Genomic DNA, 10,000 nt, shown 5'->3' on the forward strand with positions numbered 1-10,000 from the left:
CGTTTTTACTTGGAACATCCAAACCGTGAAACGTATCAAGGACCTTGTTGACCAAACTATTACATACTTTCATCATCAGTTTTTCAAGTGGCAAAAAACGTGTTCAATGTTGTACCCTATTCATTTGACAACTACATTTTTCATTGTGACTCCAATCTCCTTTCCCAAAATAACGTGATTTCATTCAGTAACAAGCCATACTCCTCATTGAGCCTTAAAACAATTTCCAAGCCGGCAAGTGTTTCCCTAAGGTCTCTTTTAAAACAAATCTTGGAGTCGAATTATTGATAAGTTAGCTGGCTAACAATCTGAACAATTGAAGTATCAACAAATAAAAGCCCATGCATGCAAGTTGCAAGAACCATCCTTCCTTATTCTTCTCTTAAGTCTGCTTGCTACAGCAGTACTTGGGCGCATAATCTGTATGGTTTTCAAAGCCCCTGCGCTTCCAGGCTGGTTAAGAGCGTGCTGGAGGCAGCTAAACGAGAACTTGCAAAACCAGTCTGCCGCGATGATTTTAGATATTTGTAATAGGTTTGCGGTCCTAATGCTAATCTTTCGGATCACCGTTTAGCAGCTATTTGTGTAACCGCGTATATCGCTTTACTCCGCTATAATGAGTTAGCTAGCCTGCGCTGTTGCGATGTTAGTTCTTGCGATTCGTTTGTCAGGATTTACGTTTACAAAAGTAAAACGGATGTTTATAGGGATGGTGCCTACGTTTTCTTGGCGAAAACAGGGTCCGTTTCTTGTCCTTTCTATCTTCTTCGGAGATCCGTCTCTGTTGCTAATTTAGATTTGTCATCGTCGTTACCTTTTATTCGTTCTTTGTATTTCCATAAGACGTCCACTTATAGTTTGCGTAGAACGGCTATGAGCTACTCTCGCACGAGAGAAATAGTTTTACAAGCGTTTGTTGAATTAGGTTATCCGAAACATTTATTCGGTCTACACAGTTTAAGAGCGGAGATAGCTACTTAACAGAGGGAAAAGAATGTGTCACGGCTCGTTTCAGCAGACGCTCGCGTGTCAAAGCCCTAAGAGTGTAGGGACAGACGTGACCAATTTGCATTTGGCGTCATGAGAGTGGAAAGGCTTTGTTTCCTCTAGGTCAATTCCATATGACAGAAAACGTACTTAAAAAGTTATGCCACCAGTGCAATCAAGAATAGTGACATATATTGACGTCTTAAGTTAGTAATGGTTCACTTTATAAAACCATGGATCAGATCGAGAAAGGCGGGCTGCTTTCAAGGGTAACGCACCACCAGTTTAGCAAATATTGGCACAGCCTTCAATAAATTGAAGTGGTTTTCAAACAAACACTACTTATACAGGCCGACGCGTCTCTTAAAAAAGAATTATACCAAATGAGCTCAGTTGCAATTTTTTGGCTGCAATGGGAGTCCTTTAACAATTCAAACTCATTAGAAACACTTTTACAACCCATTTGAAGAGGCTCGAACTTGTTATATGTGATTTTCGTGAGTGTCCACAGCTTCAAACTTCAAACTTTAATCAACATGGTCAAAGTTCAATTCCAGTATTTATTAAAGAAAGCCACGAGTACTTATTATGGTTGGAAATATAGAATCCAGTTTACTTTACTGGTTAAGAATTGACAAAGCTATGAGATTGCTGAAACAAGCGAAAATTCCTGACACTGATTATAAACACTTGATTGAGTGGATAAGCTTTATCGACAGTTTACACCAGTGAGTGAAACCGAAATTAAAATATTTCAAAAATGAACTACAATTTACATTTTCCTTGATAAACTAAATCATGTTAAATACCTTAATGACAATTTTAATTAAGTGTTGTGTCGAACAAATATACTGAAAACCAACCTTTAATTCATTTCTTTCTCAAGTGTATTTTCCACGAAAATCTCAATATGCACCAGTTATGAAACTCATAAATAAACGCTGTATATATAAGAAAGCTAAATTCGTTAAGTCCCTGGCAAACCGCTTCAACATTTGTTTCAACATCCTTTCGATTTTTTTCAGGGGCACCCAACGTCAATTTTCGGAAAATATCTGTTCGGAAGACGATTTGAGATCTTGAATTCTCGGAACATTTGTTGTAAAATTCCTTGCTTGCCTGCCTCTCTTAGGATTTTCGAACATCTGAAAAATGGTATAATTGCCCCTTTTAAAAGGATTTTTGCCCTAAAAAGGTCACCTAGAATTTTCGGGAGCCTTTTTTCTGGCTGAAATTTTCGAAAAGGAAAGTTTTAATCCCTATAATTTTCGGATCACTAGACTTTCAGCTAGGCAATCCGAACAGATGAAAGATTTTTAGGGGATAAAAATATGCCTATATCTACCGTTTAAATACTAAAATACGTTTGACAATGCTATGTTTAAGTGGTTTTGAACTATATTCACGTTGGGTGCCCCTGTTTGTTGAACGATGTTGAGCGCTGCATTGGGTGGGCGAACGGTTTCCACATGCTTTTAAAGTTTTACACTCATTCAATAACGATTCAACTTTGATTCAATATGTTTCAACACGGTTGACCGGGGGAGGCAGCAAACGTTTTCAACATCGCTCTTCAACAAAATCGAACGCATGTTGAAGTTAACAAACTTTCTTGGCTATGTGCATTTAAAAGATGCTGCAATAGTGAATCCCTCATAAAGGTGCAGGTCTTGACATGAGAAAGTTCTATAGCATAACTTTAGGAATTTTAGAGATTCATACAATACCCAAACGGACTTTACCTATTTTGGAGCTTTAGAAATTTAGACTCACAACATGGACCATGGATACTAGAACTTTAGAACTTTAGAACTACACATTCAAACATTGTTATAAAAAATTTGTTGGATCAACAATGTTAGAACGTGTAGCATGCAAGTTTGATGACGTTTGTTCAACATTCTTTCTTGGAAGAATGTCTTGATTTCGATCAAACATTTTCTCCAACACACAACAAATGTCGAATCGTGTAACCCAGATGCGCCCTTTCAACAATGTTGTATTGCAAAGACTAAAGTGAGGTTTTTCTAACAATGTTTTAGCGTATCCAACATTGTTTCAAGCGTTCTTTTTACAATGTTGGGGCGTGTTCTTCTAACAATGTTACAATGTGTAGCCGGGGCTTTAAAGATTTTAGAGCCCCGAAAGGGATCGTTTGATATTCTAGAAATTTGGAGCTTTTAGAGATTTTAGAACCCCCAGACGGAAATTTTAGCCATTTCAGAACTTTATAACTTAAGAATAGTTAGGAATGTGTTTTGTTCTAACACTCTACATCGCGTTTTGATTCTAGAGGTTCTTAAACCCTTTAGCTATAGATCTTTAGACTCTAGAGACTTGCGCTTAGAGTTTTTAAAACAACTCTAAATTAGAATACAGGTATAGATGAGTTCTATCTTCTGATGACAATATCTGCACCTTTCCCGAATCCCTGATAGTGTAAAATCGACTCTCGAACAGGTACAATGAAGTCGCCAACTCACTAACTACAAAGTTTCGCTGTGCCAGCGCTATCTTAAATTCTGGAGAGCAATAAATTTTAGAAATAGTTATAGATCTGCAAGTGCTTTCCTTCAAACTAACAGATTCGAAACTAACAGATTCGAAACACACGAGGTGAAACTAAGATCGTAATAAGTTAAGGATCATATCTAACTTTCGGAGCTAAAAATCCATTCTCGATTACCAGAGAGCCTACTAGCTGCGTGAGATCAAGTTAGTCAGCTAAAGGTGGAGAGAAATGTTGCATTTGACAAGGGCAAGTAAATCAAAACACTGTATGAAAAGAAGTATATCACCATAGGTACCTGAATCTCTGTTTCAGTATTGCACTTCAAACCGAATTTTGCAAGCTCGTGATTTGCAAGGCGGAATTTAGCAAGGCAGCGCCCTTACTAAGGGTGTTACACGAAGGCAAGCAATATAGGGAAGATATCCTTGACGTCACCTATTGTCATTAATGTGCCAACCAGAGCCTCGTTGGCTGTCGAAACAAAAGGTTCCTGTTGCCAAATTTGAATAACAAAAGCAATGTTTGTAAACAGATATCTTTCCTATAAGGCTGGGTCATTAACGTATTCAAATCATTGGAGACCACTAACACTAATGAATGTAAATTACAAGATTTCTTGGAAAGCTATAGCCAAAATAATTGAAATAACCCTAAATACACTTGCTCAGTTAGCCCAGCTCAAACAGGATTCGTTAAAGGAAGGTGTATTGGTGAGAATATCAGGTTGATTATATAGTGATTTACAATACAAGAGTGTTTATCTCAGTTGATTTTCAGACTGAGCTTTTGACTCGCTAGAATGGCACAGTATTCAATCAGCTATGAAGATAAACAACTTTCGTGAAGGAATTTTAGGGTGGATTCCATTGTTCTATTTAACAAAGCGAAAGTGGTTCAGCGTTGTCTGTTTAACAAATCGAAAGTGGTTTAGCGTTGTCTGTACTCTTATCGACTACGATATTCGTCATCACAGTGACATTAGAAACTTCTATAGCAATTTAGAACTGTTCTAGTTAGAAGAGCTAGGGATCGTTTGATATTCTAGAACTTTAGAGATTTTAGAGATTTTAGAAGCCCCACTCAAAGCCCCTCAGGCTTTTTAAAATAACTCTAAAATAGAGGATAGCTATAGATGAGGTGACAATATCAAACGATCCCCAGTGGGGCTTCTAAAATCTCTAAACGTTCTACAGTTCTAGAATATCCATGGTCCATGTTGAGTCTAAGATTTCTAAAGCTCTAGAATATGTAAGGTCTTTTGGGGGTTCTAAAATCTCTAAAATCTCTAAAGTTCTAGAATATCAAACGATCCCTAGCTCTTCTAACTAGTTTCGTTCGGTTACGGTTCGGTTAATTACACTCTTTACGAGATAGTGTGATGAATATAGCACTCGTTTGCTGATTAAGCCTAAGCGCTCGTTTCATGTGATTAGTCCTAAGCACTCTTTTAAAATTTTAGTATTCATTTTACGGACCCCAAAACCCCGAACCCCAAAAAGACCTTACATATTCGAGAGCTTTAGAAATCTTAGACTCACAACATGGACCATGGATATTCTAGAACTTTAGAAATTTCAGAGATTTTAGAACCCCCCTGATTTGTTTTTTATTTTTTGATTCAAGAAGAGCAATGGTAATTCTCAAGGTTTAATGTCATGAGAACGTCACTTGATAGCATCAGGTAGCTTCATTTGCGTGAGCGATGTTAATGATAGAAGGAAGGGGTAGTTTCTAAAGAAACTGTGGTGCTGCGTCGGTGGGGAAGTGGTATACAAAAATTTGGTTTTATCAACGGAGTTGATAAGGTAAATTGGCCACCGTACAGAGATTCTAAAAGCTGACGTTTCGAGCGTTAGCCCTTCGTCAGAGCGAATCGAGGGATTATGGGTTACGTGTAGTTTTTATAGTAGAGTAGGAGCTACGCTATTGGTGGTAACATGGCAACGTGAAAAATAGGAATATATTAGTTAAATGAAAAGCGTTCGTTAATACCGTGAGGATTAAGGGTGCCGATTTGAAAGATGAATTTTTGTTCCAGATTCTTGCGGCTTTCCGTCGTACCTAGATGTAGGGAAAGGCCGCAGATAGCCATGTGTTTTTTGGAGTGGTTAGGCAGATTAAAATGGCGAGCGACTGGCTTGGATGCATCCTTGTCATTCTTCTCAACATCGCGAAGGTGTTCGCGGAATCGGTCACCTAGTCGTCTACCTGTCTCACCAATGTATAATTTATTGCATAACGTGCAGGTTATGCAATAAATGACATTTGCGGAGGTACATGTGAAACGATCGGTGATCTTAACAGATCGCTTAGGTCCCGATATCTTGCTAGTGTTAACAATGAAAAGACAAGTTTTGCATCGTGAGCGCGCGCATTTGAAAGTGCCGGGTTGCTCGTTAGTTTTGAGCGCGCTTCTAACTAAAAAGTTGCCTACGTTTTTGTCGCGTTTGAATGAAACAAGTAGAGGTTGCGAAAAGATTCTACCAGTCTCGGGATCATTTTGGAGTAATTTAAAATTACTAAGAATGATGCTTTTGACTGCGTGATTATGAGGATGGAAAGTGAGGGTGAATGGAATTCTCTCATTCTTATCTTTTTGTGACGTTTGTAGTGATGACTGTCGATCAAATTGTTGGGCGCGATGATGGCCCGCTTTAATGATACCTTACCTCCCGATTTTAATTTCCCGTGAAAATTGTTTGGCTTGGATGAAAATCGCCAAATTTTTCCTGGAAAATTATTTAAAGTTAATTTCGTGACCTTTCTGGTGTTAGCTGGTCTTAGTTTTAGGGTTAGCTACCAAAATTAGATTATCAAATTTCAAGTTTCAAGTTCTTTTATTCAGTCTCTTTGAATGGCCTATTGTCCAATCGCGGCCATCCTCAAAGAAAGAAGACCTTACTCCAGATTCTTGTGAAAGTGGTGAAGCTTGTTTTATAACATGTGCTACTCGTCTGAGTGGAAACCAAGAGTCCATTACCCAAGAGTAACACTTCCTCAAATTGGCACGGTAGGCTAGTACTCATCAGCGTCAGAAAAGTGTCTATTTTTAAACCGGGTTTTGCGGGAAAATAAACAATACCCAATTTAAATCCTTTGGGAATAAAATGTTTTGTTCCAGGTGTTTCCACATCATTTCAATGTGAATGCTACATTATAATACACAACATTGAGTCAGCCGAATTGGTGTATTGATTATTTCCCCGCGTAACCTACAATTGTAGTTTTAAAAATACACACTTTCTGACGTTGATGGGGACAAACATGAAATCAGATTCTCACTCTTGGGTAATGGACTCTTGTTGAAACTAAATTTTGACAGCTCAGAGGATATAGTTTTTGAATATTAGTAGAAGTTTCATTAAGCAGTTGCGCCGGTATATATGCAATGATCGAATACCTCTGCTTTGATGCACATGTCTGTGTTTCCAGAATCAGGTATTGGAGTTGACTCGTAACCATCAATATGAAAACTCCGGCGACAATATATGCTTGGGTAGAGTTTATCCTGAGGTTGACATTGCTTCTCGCTTATTTTGCATATTTTGGGCAGTGGATTGGATGGACATATTGTATAGGGGTTTGCAATTTTCTGACTTTCATCACATAAGGCGTCGTAACCCTCTTTGTAGGTGGTCGATCGAGGATCATCTTTCAGAATGTATTGTATACACTGCAGAAATTTAGAATATAAATTCCTGACGGTTAGAAGTTAATTTCATTTTAGATGAAAATTCTTTGTAGACTGAATAAAAGAACTTGAAATTTGAAATTTGATTATCTAATTTTGGTAGCTAACCCTAAAACTAACACCAACTAACACCAGAAAGGTCACGAAATTAACTTTAAATAATTTTCCGGGAAAAATGTTGCGATTTTCATCCAAGCCAAACAATTTTCACGGGAAAATCGGGAGGTAAGGTATCATTAACATCGCTCACGCAAATGAAGCTACCTGATGCTATCAAGTGACGTTCTCATGATATTAAACCTTGAGAATTACCATTGCTCTTCTTGAATCAAAAAATAAAAAACAAATCCAAGAAAGGAACTCTTCTTTCGAAACCCATTTCGACATATTACATTACATTTCGAAACGTATTACGTTACCTTTTCGAAACTAATTCGTTTCCTTTCTCATGTATTTATCGAAACGTAATTTTGCTACAGATGGCGCGCCATACTAAATTTGCATTCCTTTGTAATGCTAATGTCAGCAGCCACATTTCAAAGCATGTTATTACTGGGTTGCCAGTGTGGCAACCCAGTCGGAAAGTGGGTGGGATTTGTTTGTTTTCCTTTTTTTCCTTTGTTTTCTTTTCCGTGTCGGTAAAAGTCTTGCCTGTCACTCCCCTGCTAAGTGGTATCTCTTTGCATAGAGCCTTCTGCTCGTATTTTCTTAGGATAGAGAGGGGAGTGGAAATGCGTAGATTTCTCTGGTGGACACAGTAGAATGATAAACTTAACCGGCAATGGCGTCGAAAGTCATGTAGCGCGAATGGCGTTTTAGTTGATCTTTGAACAAAATATACCCTTATGAAGCTCAGTATCAGCGCTATTTGTAGACAGTCTGGAGTCTCCGGTCTGCAGTCTGCAAATGTGGCACACCGTTAAATGTTATAAACCTTAATCAGAATATATTCGAGACTCGACATTTCGAGTTCTAGGGCTTTGTCGCTGTACGGCAAGGTATTAACTGCGAAATCCCTTGGTTTGTCGTCCGTGATTTATCAAGTTTCAAATAGACGACTCAGCTCAAAACCAGGTAAAAGATTATTGTACAAGTTGCTGAGGAGGGCGCATCTCACCATAGAGCAGAGAAATGAAACCCGCATAGGTTTGTCACGAAGATTGTTGCCGCTCGATAATGTCAGGTTCATCTTCCTTCATTATGGGATACAAAGCACATTGCTTCAATGTCTTGCATGCACCGTTAGCGATGTACCAATTGTGGAGGGCAATAGACCTCCAGTCGAAGAAAGCGCGCATCTATACATCGAGACAAATAATGTGTCGATCACTTCAATCCCCAAGAAAGATTTAACTCGCGGAAGACAGAATCTAAGAAGGAGCTAAAGGATGAGAAAGGAAGACGACGACGACTGGATGAACGTCATTTAACGCGTCATTTCGCGGTTATTCCAAGGTGTTCGGAACGGAAAGTGTGCACCAACATTCCAGGAATAACATCGGTAAGAAACGGTGTGGTTGTTTGGGAAGAAATGAATGACTCATCGTCAGGTGTCCCCGTCCTTCCTTCCCATTTAAGGAGGCTCAAAGGGGTTTTTAGCTGCGCGAACGTGTAATCTACACGCACCATAACTAAGAAACACGCGTCAGCTGAATGAATCAAATTTCTACCAAAACTAGCGCGCGCAACAAACAAGAAGTAAAAATAGGGCGTAAAATCGAGCGAACCGGAAATAAAACCTGCGGAAAAAAATTGTATTTATTTCGAAATTTTGCTTGGGTACCTACCTTGATTTTTTGCACGCACGTATCATTCATGATGGTACTAACAAAGTTTCGGGGAATGTTATCTAGTACAATTTTCTGTAAACTATAAAACGCCTTTTTTCGATGCATCTTATACCTCATTCACACCAAAGCTTAAACACGTTTAAAAGCTGTTCAGTTACAATTGTTTTCTTCATACAAGTTACTACCTGACATTATGTAGACTCCAAATTCAACACAATGAAGACACACATTAGAACTACTTACATGAACCCTACGTAAAATTCAGTGTTTCAGCCTTCTGTTGATCATTTTTATTTTGTTAAACCTGGTTTAATTAAACGTGTTTAGTTGGTGTGAATCGGGTATTAAATTCTACTACATAACTTTTTGTCATACTCTCTAAGAACTTAAAGAATTTAGGCAGATTTCCAACAAAGAAGTAAAAACGGTAGGTCACCGACTTGGTTTTTCAGATAATTTTCAAAAACTGAGATTTAGAGGGCCTTTTTTGTGGCTCTGGCGTGTTGCCATGGTAACCGATATGACGTTATGAGTGCCCTTAAAGTATTACCGAACAATAGAGTTGCAAAGATATTTATAGTTTACCCACACTATGAAATATCCTTCTTTGGTATCTTTCATCGCTTCACAAACACTATAGCAACGACAAACCCTTTCGAGCCTCCTTAAATTTGATCATTTCATGTTGATATCAGGACGAGGAAGGTAAAGAGATGGGCCAAAATCAACTTTAATGAAACGCTTGTGTAGGCATGCAGAGCCATTGTTTTGTGTCGTTCTTGTAGCAGTGCTCATTGTCGTCCCTTGCGAGAATTCCCTGTGGTAATACGAAGACGCGCGATCAACAGTTACAGCACAACACAGAAAGGACTAGTGAAACATTTTGCATGGTGATAAGAGATAACATCTTCAGTAGGAATCTGAAAATGAAACACCCTCTTGTCAAATAATCGCTTTGTCCTTAAGGGCTTATTTCGCTGCACAAATTTTTCAGCCTACATGCCAACATGATGGATGGAC

General features: G+C 38.5%; 2 protein-coding genes across 2 annotated transcripts in view; both read right to left on the reverse strand.

The window, feature by feature from the left end:
- The window catches only part of LOC137970148 (placenta-specific gene 8 protein-like), a 10,527-nt gene extending 6,595 nt beyond the window's left edge, over window positions 1-3,932 (reverse strand). The window contains exon 1 of the mRNA XM_068816645.1: window positions 3,795-3,932. The gene's annotated coding sequence lies outside the window, so the exon portion shown is untranslated. The remainder of the gene's footprint in view (window positions 1-3,794) is intronic.
- Window positions 3,933-9,825: 5,893 nt separating this feature from the next.
- LOC137971220 (probable ATP-dependent RNA helicase DDX47) overlaps window positions 9,826-10,000 on the reverse strand; it is a 17,842-nt gene continuing 17,667 nt past the window's right edge. Inside the window, exon 16 of the mRNA XM_068817993.1 lies at window positions 9,826-10,000. This exon is cut by the window's right edge and continues 1,940 nt beyond it. The gene's annotated coding sequence lies outside the window, so the exon portion shown is untranslated.

Source organism: Montipora foliosa, chromosome 9, assembly GCF_036669935.1.
Source record: "Montipora foliosa isolate CH-2021 chromosome 9, ASM3666993v2, whole genome shotgun sequence".
NCBI classification, from domain to species: Eukaryota; Metazoa; Cnidaria; class Anthozoa; order Scleractinia; family Acroporidae; genus Montipora; species Montipora foliosa.